Here is a 14,564-nt window from a genome sequence, read left to right on the forward strand (position 1 = left end):
TAGCAGGTGGCATATTGGATATTTACAGTGATTTTTTTGGGGGGATTTATTTATATTAAATGTTTTTACACTAGATCATTTAGTGCAATAAAAGAATGACTATATTACATTACATTGATTAAATTGATGGCTTTGCAGTGAGTTATATTGTCTGAGTTTGTCTCACTTTGTCAAAATGAGCTGAGTCAGGAATTCATTTTTTTCTTGCAGCGACTTGTTGAAATTAAAGGTCCGTGTGAATCTCACATGGCATATTTAGTTGAGAAACACTGCTGTCGCAGTGCTGCAAATGATTTACAGCTTTACCGTTCACAGCATTGGGTGCATGTGGGCCACACACAACTTAATGCAGCAATTGTGGTTGTATCCCAGCACTTCATCATAATCTGACCATTAAACAGTAAGTGGGGGAGCAAGGAGGAGACGACCAAAGAGGTACGCATGTCCAGTGGAAGTCATTGATGGTCTGCAAGGTTCTAATTATGTGCTAGTAGCCACTGAGGAGGTCATTTGGAGCCATTAGCATGCGCCCGTAGGTAGTTAACGGCCCACAGCATAACCCAGGCTCCTTAATGCTCCCACAGAGGCCGTTAGTTCACTGTCACCAAACAGCAGACGCCTCATTACCATGATTAGAAACCAATTGATAGGTAATAGTAAAATATGATGGCTCACTTTCACAGAAATATGGACCTTAAAAAGGAGGCAAGACTGTGTTTGAGCTGGAGCGAGTGTGATGAGTACATACTAAGGGGATTTGTTCGTTATTTTCATTGTGAAGTAAAAAAAATGATAATAATAATTTTGGAATGGTCCCATGTCAACGTTCAGTCATTTGCTTTTCCGAGTCTCAAGACCAAGCTTAAGAAAAGCCAAAGTTGTAATGAAGCAACTAAGAAACTGATTAGCCGGCTAATTTTTCCCACTGCTAATGTTGTTTGTTTTTGTGTCATAGCTCTTCTTGTCAAGTAAACTCTCAAACACTGGCTTTAGTAAGAGATATACGAGTAATGAATATTTTAAGCACATAATCATTATTAAATCTATTATGCTCAACATTCTCAGTAATCAATTTGAGTCAGATGTTTTGGTTTAGATTTTTTTTCCCCAGCCAGACATCGATTCAGATGATTTAAATTAGCATTGGTCCAGTTATCAGTCATATACATTATACACTTCTCTCAGTTCGTCAACGCTGTGTGGGAGTTTGTAGCAGCGTTCAAAAGCATTATCTAAACTGTGGCCTGAAGAATATGGAGAACGTACAAACGTAGAGTCTCGTCAGATGCTGAAAACCTAGAAGTGGGCTCTAAATATTTGCCTCCGTAATATTTGACTAAATCATCGTCAGACTTGTTGATCTGCCACACATGTATTCCACCCCTCGCTGAAGAGAAAGGGAAACAGTAATGGAGTTGGGAGAGCTTCGCAGAAGGCTCACATAAGGGACCAATGTATCAGATCCTGATGAGAGGATATGAAGTAAATACGCCATAGCGTGTGTTTGTTATGCTAGTGCGCCTAGTTAGCCGATGTCATACTTTAAAGAGTAATTGATGTGATCCTTAAGTGCAATTTTAAAAGTTTAGAGTCACAGAAGGTTCAGAAAATCAGATTGTTTGAAATTGTGCTCACTCGCTTCTCATTAAATCAGTCACTGTGATACTTTGAGAACATTTCTTCATCAAAGACCTGGAACAGATTATGCTCTGAGAAACTCAATTTAAAAAGTAATGTAGCCCCCCTCCCCTTCTTCCATATGAGAAAACCATTCTGGTGTGTTTGTATGTAGATATAAACTAGGCACAGCAACCATCAGGCTGCTCCTGGATAAAATGCTTATGCAGTCATTTATTTGCTCTGTTTTAAAGTGACACTCGCCCCACATATCTCCCATCTCTCTCTCTCTCTCTCGCTTTGTGGTTGAGGAGTACATCACTTCCTTGGTCATTGCTCCGCTGAATTAATTTGATAAACTTCTGTATTCTGGATATCTGGAAATCTGCTAAAAGATGCTAAATAGCTTCTTTCAGGCCGATAGATGGAGAGACTAACATCTTCATATGTATTTTTTTTTTCCTGAACACTGGCATGTGTGTTTTAGAGGCTTACTGTTTTGGATGGATACCAGACACAGTGCTGATAGGCTCATACTTAAATTCCTGTCAGAAAGAATTTTGGAGACACTATCATACCAAACCATGACCATTTTATCTTTCCTTATAACTGCTCGAACCTTGAGTCATTCTTTTTTTCTGTGGTTGACACTTTGTTAACCGTTATGAGCATGTATTGAAAATAAAATGTGCAGTGTTTGCATGTACTTTGATGTCTTGAAATATTTACACTGGACGTGTGTGGTCTTGGTCTAATAGTATAAACAAACCATGTGGGTTACTCTCCGAGTAGTATATTACTCACAACTGCTTTTTCAGTGTCACAAAAATAACTGTAGTCCAACTTTAGTGAAGCAGTAATGCTACGTGAGCATGATTCATGAGCACACAAATCTCAGGTTTACTGCAGGAAATATCATTATTTGTATATTTACAATCTGACACAAACAAAAAGAAACACAGTTTAAGTTACTTGACTGACTATGTCAACGTCCTGGAGTGTGATCTAAATCTATATAAAACATAACATTCTTAAATATTTCTTAATTATTATATACATTCTTCATTAACCTATATTTGCTGAGAATTTACGTGGCGTGTTTATTTTCTTTTTCTTTTTTGTATTTTAATAATGATTTTGTCACACTGAATGACCATTTACACTGAAGTAGTTGAATCATAAATAAATAAATAAATGGTGGTGAAAAGGATTTAGTTGTAATATAAAGCACTTAAAATATAAACTTTTGCTTAAGCATTCACATTGGCCTATTTTGATTTTTAAGCTAAACTTGTGATGTGAATAAAAAAAGCTCATGAATGTCTTTTGTCAAGGACGTACTTTGTATGTGTGTGTGTGTGTGTGTGTATTTATTAAATAAACGTATATTTAGGAAATTATCATATATATCAATACATATTGTTGATATATATTCTCATTTACTAAATATAATATGTACTATGTGCATACTATTAATAATTAATTAATTTACATAAATAAATAATTAACATAATTAATAGTATGCACATAGGCAAGGCAAGGCAAGTTTATTTATATAGCACATTTCGTACACAATGGTAATTCAAAGTGCTTTACATAAAAGAAAGTAAAATAATAATGAAGAAAAATAACAAGAATAAAACAAGCAATTTTAAAACTTTTACAATTATTTAAAAATTTTACTTATTTCAAATTGATAAAACAGTAAAAAAATTCTAACTGATAAAACAGTTAGAAAATTATTTTACATAAAATAAAATAAAATAAAAAAAAAACAGTGAAAATATAGTGCAATCAGTATGCCATATGCATAGTATGCGATATTTTACACACACAAAAAATAAAGAAACATTACACCACAATTGACTGCACTTGATTCACTATAAGCATCATCTTTCAGCAAGACAAGGACTACAAAAAAAAAAAGAAAAAAAGAAGAAGAAAAGATGCCATGAGTCCTCTCTCCTCCCCGGTGCACCTGTTGTTCGCGGGCAGTCAGGAGTCACGTGACTCGACTCGAGCCGTCAGGAGCTTGCGACCTTTTGGTTCCTGTTACAAGTTGATATTTGCGGAGACAAAATGATCAATCTCGAATGCTGGCCTTCCAAACACAGCAGACAACGTGACAATTTTACCATATTCTCTTGATTTTGCACCAAAATCCATAAAATGGATAGCAGTCAAACCGAACGTATCCACATTTATTTGTAAGCGTAAACGCCATGGAGAAGTAAACAGACAAGAAACAAAGACGAGCGATTCACTTTAACAAGAATACAGCTGCCCCACTTTATCCACAACACGTCTTCAACTTTATTTAACCCCAAGCACTCAAAAATAAAGGATAAATAGAGAGCGCGATAAACACTCAGCCTGTGCTGCAGATCTCTGCCCTTATATTATTAGGAAAGTGCATGTTGAAGTCCATATGGCAACTTCCTTTTGACCTGCTTTCCCGTCCTCTTCGTGTATTGTCAGGCCTGTCACCGATAAAGAATCACTTGACTTGCTAAAACAAGTTCAAAAGAAACAGAGAATCCATGAAGAATTGAGTAAAGGAACACCCCTACTGCTTTCGCTATCATTCCCATAGAGATAGCGATATTATTGATGGGATGGCTATGCTAATTTCTTTAGAGGCACAACTTTTATTTTGGAATTTGTTCAAAAAGGAATTTCATACACATCAGACTGGATAATGCGGGCTGAATTCCTGAGCGTTTAAGGGGCAGCATGGGAATCTGATTTTCATAGTGAATAATGAATGTGCTATCTTTTAAAACGTGTGTTTTGTCTGGAAAGAAAATAAAGAGAAGGCGAGCCTTTGCCTTTGGGATTTAATAACGATTAATGCTCCTTTGAACACACTTAACATCACAAACACACAACTGTGTAGTGAAGCAGAAAGAGAAAGAGGAAAAGCCTCCACTTTGCAACTTGTCACATGGTAACACAGTTCTCTGGATCACGTTAGAAGTAAGTGTTTTGTTCTGCCTGTGTAAATACGCCGTATCATTAGATGTCACCAGCCCCTAACACACTACATCATTCATGATCAGTCCTATTGATTCGATTTTTTCTAATTACAGGCCCTGCTGTAAAATAACTGCATGAACGTATATTAATATTAATAATTTCTTAGAGACTGTGCCTAACTATAATAGATTATTTATTTATTTATTTTTCCTTATTTATTTATTTATTTATTTTATTTTTGGGGCACAATCTAGTAACCGATCGATAATCAATCAGTCTCGCATCCGTGTGCTTTTCTTCAGTCACACGCACGCGCATTCCCACTGGACACTTTTGTATTGTTATTATTATTGTTACCAAGGCGCTCCCATAATTACAACATACTCATTATATAATCCCACAAGAAAGACTTTATTGAATCCGTAGCTTTTGTCAACTGCCGGGACACTGAACAATTGCGTTATTCTGCGTCTCTTTCGCGTAAAAGCAACATCGGCTTGAGCGCTGAAGTTCATCCCCAAAAAAGTTTCATGTCCTCACCGAGGTACCCTTTCAGAGGACCTTCTCCCACGTCTCTGAGTGCGTCTCGACCGCTGTCTGGACCCTTTTCTTCTTTCTGTGATGGAGAGGGAGGTTGTTGGTTAGGCTACGCGCCCCGCTGAGAGGCAATTTCATCTCATATTTACAAACTGATAAAGTGCATTTGTTTTATATATGCGCTCCTGTGTTAGCATATAAGAGTGCGCAAAAAGCGCTTCCCGTCTTGCCCGGTTTCTGTTTGTGTGCATGCACGTGTGTGTGTGTGATTGTGTGCAACATAACCGGCTTATTTACATTAAATACGCCACAAGGTTACAGTGCAGATGAGCGTCATTTTATCACTCATTACTTCTCTCTTATACTGACTGATGCTCGCGCTCTCCTCTCGCCTCACTGGACTTTTTCTCGAGGATACAAGACTTCAGATACTTCCCCCAAAAGGTAAGCGCCTTTATTTTTCAATTGTAGCTATTTGTAGTGTTTTTCCACGGTGTTATTTAAACGGCGACAGGCATCAAAGCCAATTACGCCTCGTCTGAATAACGGGGCTGACAATGTGAGTGAGGATAGACAGATTTTAATAAGTGTTTGCAAGGAAGTCAAGGTCAATAAGATGATCCGATGGAGTGAATTTCGCCTTCGAGTCTCTCCGCGTGGGGGAAACAGACGATCCGAGATGAGATTCCGTGCACCGGGGCTGTTTTATTAAGGGTTCAAGCTTTTAGTCCCATCACATGCCGCAAGACTCTCTCCGCTCTCTGTGAATGGACGACAATGGAGTATCGTTTTAACGGTAATGCTTTTCACCGTCCAGCCAGGGGGAGTCCGAACAGACAGATGAGGGGAAATGTCTTGTGATGCTGGCCGATCGCTATCAATGAACGCGTTTTTATCGAGAATAAACTCAAAGGCGCTTTTTCATCACTCGGGATGCGCGAGGAACAGTTGGGAAACGGATTCGCGGGAGGACGAACATAACAGGTCCGAAGCGCGCGCGCATGTGTTTGTGTGTGTGTATATACTTTAACCCCCTCAGCAGTATGAGAAATTGATCAGCTCAGTTATGTGGACATGCTTCATTATTCAACGAAGACAATCTTTCGCAACGCGTCCTGACGCCCGGATGAATTTAAAGGTAAGAAGTGGCTAGATCAGTTATGGGCTCGCGGATGGATTTCACTCGATTCGCGTTCTAAAAGTCAGTTTGTGCTAATGCTGTTGTGTGTGTATTATTATATTGCACTATTTGTTTGAAATAGATGCAATATTGTCTAAATCGTTGTCACGTGAGATAATAAAACGGCTTCATAATCGAAAGCGTTTACTGGAAGCCATTGCACGCGTTTAGATGAACTTACTCTAAAGGAAAAAAAAAAATAATAAACGGACGCTTTATATTTAATATTTGGCTCTTGTAAGGACACGTATATTAATTAAGTGTAAATACACATCGTGCATTATTAAAAGTGAGGTGGACAGAAGCTTTCCAGGGATGCGCACCAGGTCCGCTCATGCTGGCCAAGCAAAGATATGGAGCTGTAAGAAAGTTTCCTCAAATCTCTGCTCAAACTTTCTCACTTCAGCCCCAAGGGCTTTGCGTTTAGGATTTCATCTGAAGTAAACACAGATCGGTTGGAGAATTAGGATCAAAGTTACCCGGTGCATGTGTCAAAACTTGTGAGATGGAAGAGCCGGTGAGACCTGCCATTTTGTGCTGTGATCGACCTCTTATGAACAGAAGCCTTATGATGGCATTCAACAACTGAGGGCTAAATGTCATATCAGACTTAAAAACCTTTTTATCTGCGGAAAGAAAAAACACACGCACATCTCCCCTGGAAATGGAGATTTGAACGACTGCTGGGAACATTGTCGCTTGGGGAAATTATGTTTTATCAAGAGGGGAAAAAAGAAAGAACAAGAAAGTTGTAAAAATTGGAGATTGGGATAGGAATGCGCGCGGGAGTGCGAGAATAATTCAAGTAAAGATCAAATGCATGTTGGCATGATTGTGGACTGCTTTTCGACACTCAGTCAAATTATTCAGTGTATTGTTTTATGCATAGTTTTGTAATTGGTACAAATTATAACACTGTCAGGGTCAGAAATATAATGACACATTGCATCACGCGTCTATTGCGCGCACGTCAGGTGCTCAATTCTTTATGAAAGGTCTTCATAAATCAAGCAAAATTGATTTGCTGTCTCATACATTCAGATCCAGCTGCAGATTTATCTACTCACTTTATATGATATGACCCAAAACTTTTACTTAAGGAGGAGAATATTAAACACACACTCACATATAAACTCATTCAGCCACTTTTAGTTCCTTTGCATCTTTCATTATGTTAAAATAAGAATTGTTTTTTTTTCTTTAGGTTCACTGTTCATAGAAAGGGACAGATAGCAGGCGGCACAGATGTACTGTCATTGTTTAACGGATATTATGTCTGTAATACTGTCTGGGCGTAGACATTTTTGTCAGCTCTTTTCATTTCTCTGATTTGAAATGACTTTGTGTTATAGTCAAGTCACACATTCTTTTCAGAATCCCACACAATTCATTTGAAAGGCCAGCATTAACATGACCACAAATATAGCCTTGTAAGCTCCTTTCTAGATTAAAATAAATCAATCAATAAACAGTATGATGGATTATTGTAAACAGTGAGAGAGGGAGAGAAAATCGTCATGCATGGTGTAATTGAGAGGCCATCTGAATTGAGGTGATCAAATCATGTGAAATGTTAAATTTATTTAACAGCAATATTTCATTGCATTTAATCATGAACTAATCTAAAATTGTTCCAGGACTACAATATTGATTTGTAATCTAGTTTTTATGCCAATTAACATGTTTTATTTTTAAAATATTTATTAATGAGCAAAATAATAATAATAATAACACGGGATAGCACAGGATAGCCACAGTTGTTGAGGTGTTGATGTTAAAACAAGTATTGCTTATTGCAGGTTTAAAAAAAAGAAATAAAAATTATTATTATTATTATTAATTATATGTATTTTCATTTAATTTTTTTGTCTTTGCAAACACATTAGCAGCTGAAAATGTATATCATGCTCCCATGACATTTATCATCTATGAGACAAAAACATTTTTTGGGGGGGAGGAAAAATATCAAACTTGTTTAAATGCATTGAGAGAGAGGGTGTTGTGGAGACTCTTGTGAATACACTTTGCCAGTGCAACTGATGGGGCTAAACAGACCAAGCCAATCCTGTCAAAATGTCTCCTCCCTGGTGTGTACGCTCTCATTTACATATGCGTCTTGCACTCATTCGGCAGGGAAAGTGTGTGTTGTGTGGCAGAACTTGGCAGCGTTCGAGAGCGTTAGCGGGTCCCTAGGTCTGCGTGCTCACCGCCGCCGTCACCAGTAACCCCAGTGTGTGGAGGTGCACCTCCCCAGCCCTCGCCACAGCCGAGGGCAGGGCAAGAGAGATGAGCCTTCTCTCTCTCTCTCTCTCTCTCTCTCTCTCTCATTCTGTCTCCAGGCCTGTCACTCTCCAGCTTAGCCGGCTGGATCTGTGCTTGAGCCTTGAAGACTCGATCAAACAGCCATTCCACACTTAAATGCCTCCCGCTCCTTTTAATTGGAGGAAATTGTCTTCCAGATGCCCGGGCCTTAGCCAGGCAACTCATGGGGGACAGTATGGCAGACAAGACCATGTCGTTTACGTATTAATTGATATGTGCTGTGGAGACACCGACCCCACGCCTCCACCCGTCTTCACCATCGTTACCTTCCTCTCAATTCTCAGGCCTTTCTCCTCATGCCGGAAGAATCCTGAAATGCACATTTATTTGTTAGGGCATTCACATGATGCTGTTTGCTTTCCATATAACGTTAGTGACCTTGATGAGGAAGGTTATGTTAACTTTTGAGAAAAGAATCTATCTTTGCCTAATGACATTTTTAAATATTTAACTTTTTTGTTTTTTATATATTGGTGTTGATGGTACTATAAAGAACCTTTAACATCCATGGAACATTACCATTGCACAAAATGTTCTTAAGAGAGGAAAAAAGTTACAATATTCTAATATAACTAAAATAACAAATAAACAAAGACACGTTCTTTGGGAAACACAAAATCGGTCCTTCTATGGCATGAATGCCCACTGTTGGATTTTGATGACTATTGATTTGCCTCCAAATGCCATATCACAAGAGAGAGGATGAAAATAGGAGGGAAAACATGCCATTGAATTCTACAGTATCTTCATTTCTAATTTATATTTTTGTGTTCACACACACACACACACACACACACACACACACACACACACACACACACACACACACACACACACACACACATATTTGCATTATTATTTTTAATTTTCCTTTTTTTTCTTTTTTTAAACGATACATTTTAATATAACATAGTTGTATATAATGAAATGTTTAGTTTTCAGTCAAGTTTTATTTTGGGCCATTCAGCTTAAAGTTTGGGCACCTCTGTTCTGTGGCATTGCGGTGAAACCCCCCTTTATTTTTTTAAAAGTATAGAATATTTTTCCCCACATTGTTGTAAATTATCTCCAAACATCCACATTTTTGGTATAAAGTTACAGGTGTGGTCCTGTAAGGATCACTATAGAATCAAACATCCTCTGAAAGTACATTTAGGAAAAGAGTGCCTCACATTACTCCTATGCCTGTCCTTTCCGATTGATTAAGCGCATAATTCCCTGTCATTCAATATCCGCCTGTGTACAGCCGAAGACACAGTTCAGCATAATATAAATGGGAATGTTCGATTACTGACAGATGTCAACTTTTGTATTTAACAAATAATTATACTGGAATAAGGACATTTCGTTATGCACATGTCACTTATAAATGAGTGATGATTTCTAAGGCTTTTCGTTGTCGTTCGAAACAGACAGAGAGAGATGGAGAGCGGGTAGAGGAGTGGAAGTTTTTGAGCGGGCTAATCACAGACGTCAGTCAGTGTGTGATCTAAGAATAAAGAGTGCCCTGACAGATGAGGTGGTGACGGATGATCTTGTCTCCACTGCCTCATGCCAGGGTGCCACCAGAAGGAGCGTCTGTCTGTCTATGGAGCAAGAGAGAGAGAGAGAGAGAGAGAGAGTGAGAGAGAGAGAGGGGTCCTTGCTCTACTCCACCCAGAGGCACTTTCCATGAGAAAAATATATAGATAGACTAATGGCACTTTGAGAAATATCGTGCACCGGAATGGAAGCATACATTAAGAGTTAAAGTTAGCCTAAACGCAGATGACAGAGCTGAACAGATGTGTGCGGATGTTTCGTATCATGCTAAGTTTTTTCCCCCTTTCTCATAATTCTCTCCTGTGGGAGAGGGAATGGGTGGACGAAAATCAGCCCTCCAACACCACACACGTGCTAATGCTCTTGCACACATTTTAGATAGCGAGAGAGCGAGTGTGTACAGAAAGGCTGTGGGACATGTGGTCATTATGGAGAGTGTTGAATCGGCCAGGTTTACACAGCCTTGGGAGACACAGTCAGCCTTCAGCTACGGCGTTACTCATTTTCCAGAAATGGGACTCCTTTTTAGCTGACCACACCTCATTTTTATATTATTATTTTTTTTAAACCTAGCATCTTATTTTTAGTAATTGAGGTTACTGCTGAGTTAACATTTTTTACAAAAAAATGAACAAACAACTAATTCCTTACTATAAGGCACCATCTGACATGGCTTGCTTTTGAGTCAGTGAGAAGCATAAAATTATAACCATGTCATCTCAGCAGACGGGTTTTGCGCAAACACGCGACTTCCTGTCAATCACTGGCTGTAAGCACATGCTATTATGTTGTTTTGCATTCTAATCCGAGCTCTTAAAATAGTGGTAAATATTTGCAGCGCTGCACAGGCACCAAAAATAGTGGCAGATAGCTCTGATGGGTGGGTGGTCCGCCGCTGGAGCGGAGGGCATCTCTGTTACAAGATGTCTCCAGATAATTGGGGGAGTTTAACAACATCTACCCTTGAACTGTTTCCAGGTCATGACCTCAACGGGTGCACAACCCACCCTAAGTGTGAGGGACTGCAGCCCCCTGGAGGGCAGCCTGGTTAAAATGGACGCATCTGAGAAATAAAGAGGAACCCTGCACCTTTAATTATGATCAAGAGGTTTTCTCCAAAGGACGGAGGCGAAGCAGTTATGTTGCCTCGTAAATCTGCCTCAGATGCAGTATATTGTGTTGAACTATTACGGTACACTATTATACTGCATATTCAACTGGCTCTTCAGGACCTGATTTGCATAATTGGATCTTTAATGAAACTTGCCTTGTGGAACAAAAAAGAAAAAAAAGAAAAGAAAAATGAGAAGAGAGATGAAAAAAAAACATTATAGTATTATAGGCAAATCTCAGTGAGTATTTGTGGTGGGAAGTTGCACTTGTCTAAAATAAATAAATAAATAAATAAAAGAAAGAGAACATGGAAAAAAAAGAGGAGTGTGTTTAAAGGAGCACATGAGCGGTGAAGTGACCTATGTTATGTACTCCCCGTCACATACCAGTACACACACACGCGCACACATACATCACTGGCGGAGCTACAAATAGGATGAGAAGTACCTCTGAAAGCTGTACATACTCAGCAAGGTCTCGGGGGTTATTACTACAATAGCTGGATTTCTTTAGCCTGAGGGATTTTAGCTTCTCTGTCGGCACTCATTCCCTCCACTTGTTACTCAGGGAAGATGGGTCCTTTGTAGGAGAGCCCAAGCCGCTCGCATGTCGGGATTCCTTTGCTGAAAATATTTTGACAATTTCCAGTCAGATCTGCACAGACTGAATCAGGGGCGGACTGGGACCAAAAAGTGGCCCTGGACTTTCTGGCCCACAGCAGCCCACCACATCAAAATGCAAACGCCCCTGTTTTGATGTAATTTATTTATTTGATATTTAAGTATACTGTTTGGGGATTTTAACCAATAGGGCAACTGATCCTCCTTTGAAAAAAAAAAAAAAAAAAAAAAAGATAACCTGCGTGCTGCAGCTGTTCATTTAGCGACTCCTAGTGAGCTATACATGTTCATCACGAGACAAACATTCTCCTAGAACTCACACTTTGCATTCAGTTAACAGATGCATGAATATGCGGTAATATAAGTTCATGATCCGATTCGTGAACAGATTATTCTCTTGAGTAAATCTTTTAAAATAATCATTTATTTTGTTTAACGAAAACATTGTGGAAACCAGTGGTTCACAAACTGGATAGATCTGAGGTGCAGGGCTCGCAAAATCGCTAGCCCGACGTCCAGGGGCTATTGTGTTTTGCAGTCGGGCTCCAAAATGTATCACTGCTCTTCCCGACGGGCTATCGTGAATAGCGATTTAAAATTCGCGTTGTTCACTCGCTTGGAGGGGTGAAATGTTATCGTAGTTGATCGTTTTCACTTGTTTCTAAATCTTGCTGATTCAACTTTTTTAAACAATTTGCGCGCGTTCGAAGCTTGGGCGCACTCGTTCAAAGCACGCGCTGTGAGCAGCATTTCAGACAATGCGCGTACAAAGAATTAATTCATCTTTTGGGTATCGTAACTTCTGAATGAACAAATACACACACAATTATTTCAAAATAATTGTCTCTTCAAGTATTTTCGTAAACACAGTTGGTTATGTTTTAAGTGAACGTATACAGTGGCCTGCTGCTCAGAGAAATTCGCTGTACCAGATGAATCTGTCTCTCTCTAAATTAGACGAAAACGCGCTTGTTGGCTGCGCGATCGACTCACTCATCCATTTGCGTAGAAAAGAAATGTAATATTATGATTTCCGTCAATAAAAAAAAAAAAATAATTTTTTTTTATATATATATATATATATATATATTTGTGTACCGGGTGGGCCGGCCCACATTGGCTAGCGGCCCACCGGGAAAAGTCCCGGTGCTCCAGATGGCCAGTCCGCCCCTGGACTGAATTTCTGTCTTACCCCCTCCACTAGGGGTGCCGTAACATCTTATCTTTTTTTATTTTTTTAATCTCTGTAGCTTTGTGCATAATCAACAATTTTACACAAGTATGTTTAGTTTCCAGACAAGTTGTAATCCATAACATCTGTTTCTTGCTTATTTGCAACTTTTTATTTTTATATTTTATTATTGGTTAATTAAAATACACTTGTCTTTTCTTCCTGTTCTTGAGCAGTTGAAGGTTAAAATGCTGATAGTGACCCTTTCAAACAGACGTGACAGTCATGGTTAATGAATTGTTATTTGTCCTATGTTTGAAGGACCTAGAATTTCAAAAATGAAGAAAAGAGAGCAAGAGCAAAGGAATATACGAAAAAGAAAGTGGGGGTGTTGGGGGGGGGGGGGGGGGGGGTTGCAAGCTATTTAGCTGCACTGTAGCAGGAGTGGTTTGTATCCAGGAGGAAAGAGTGTTGTTAATCAGGGAAAGAGGTTAAAAACGGATATTAGCTAAACGATGATGATTTATCATTGGAGGAGGGGGCCGAAAAACACAGAGGTGACTCCACTTCAGAGGACTGGGAGTGGATCATATGGCTGCACGGTTCACAGGTGGCTATTAGCGCAGTGTTGGAGAGGGGCGGCAAAAAGAGGGAGGGAGTGTGTGACAAAATAAAAATAAAAATACCCTCTATGTGCAAACGACTCTTTCACCCACTCTCTCTTTTTCCTTCTCCCTCTCTCCCTCTTTTTTTTCCCCGTCCATGCTCAGCACTTGGGAACTTTCAGCTGACAGTGTGTCCCGGTCCTTGGTATCTCACAGGTAGGCTCATATTATTTTTACTCCCCACTAATTTCCCCCGAATACGACCCTTTTATGTTTTACACACACCGCACACACACATGCTCACGCACACACTTACACAGTCACACTAACACACGGTCAGAGTGCTTGTGCTGTTGATTCTCCCAGTAATGATGTCATTGCGATAGTGGATGAGAGCAAATGTCTCCTGATTCCTCCATTTAAAGGCTGGCTGAATTGGCTGATAATGATAGCATTGGCGTCTCCAGCCTTACAGACAGATCAGACCCTGTGAATTAGCAGCTCCTAACCAGAGAGAGAGAGAGAGAGAGAGAGAGAGAGAGAGATGGCATACGGAGGGGAAAGAGGAAAGCACTGGCACTGGCAGAGAGAGGGAGATGTTGAAAGAGAGAGAGGGTGATGTATTTAACATATCTGTGCTGTGCTCTTGAACAGGCTGTGAGAGATCTGTGTGTGGCAGTGCTGATATCAGTCAGGGACATGACCGCCTGTTTGCAAAGCTCTTTAATGCCACTGCATGTCTGTCCTGCTACTTTGAACTGAACCATGGTCACATCAGGGCCGTATCAATCAATATCTGACCTTAATATTGGAATTTCTTTCAGTAGAATAGAATTAATACACTGTAAATTATTCAAAATGATTGTTTTTTTTTAATGAAT

The 14,564-nt window shown here is 39.4% G+C and overlaps 1 protein-coding gene across 8 annotated transcripts in view; it reads left to right on the forward strand.

Moving 5' to 3' along the window:
• The first annotated feature begins 5,230 nt into the window (after positions 1 to 5,230).
• LOC132107935 (zinc finger protein 536-like) overlaps positions 5,231 to 14,564 on the forward strand; it is a 199,667-nt gene continuing 190,333 nt past the window's right edge. Inside the window, exons 1-2 of one of the 8 annotated variants that reach the window (XM_059514296.1) lie at positions 5,231 to 5,574; positions 13,866 to 13,899. The gene's annotated coding sequence lies outside the window, so the exon portion shown is untranslated. Of the gene's footprint in view, positions 5,575 to 5,727; positions 6,115 to 6,147; positions 6,276 to 13,865; positions 13,900 to 14,564 lie in introns of those variants that run through there. The other 7 variants (XM_059514330.1, XM_059514363.1, XM_059514305.1 and 4 more) reach the window with 7 other exon arrangements.

Source organism: Carassius carassius, chromosome 2, assembly GCF_963082965.1.
Source record: "Carassius carassius chromosome 2, fCarCar2.1, whole genome shotgun sequence".
NCBI lineage: Eukaryota > Metazoa > Chordata > Actinopteri > Cypriniformes > Cyprinidae > Carassius > Carassius carassius.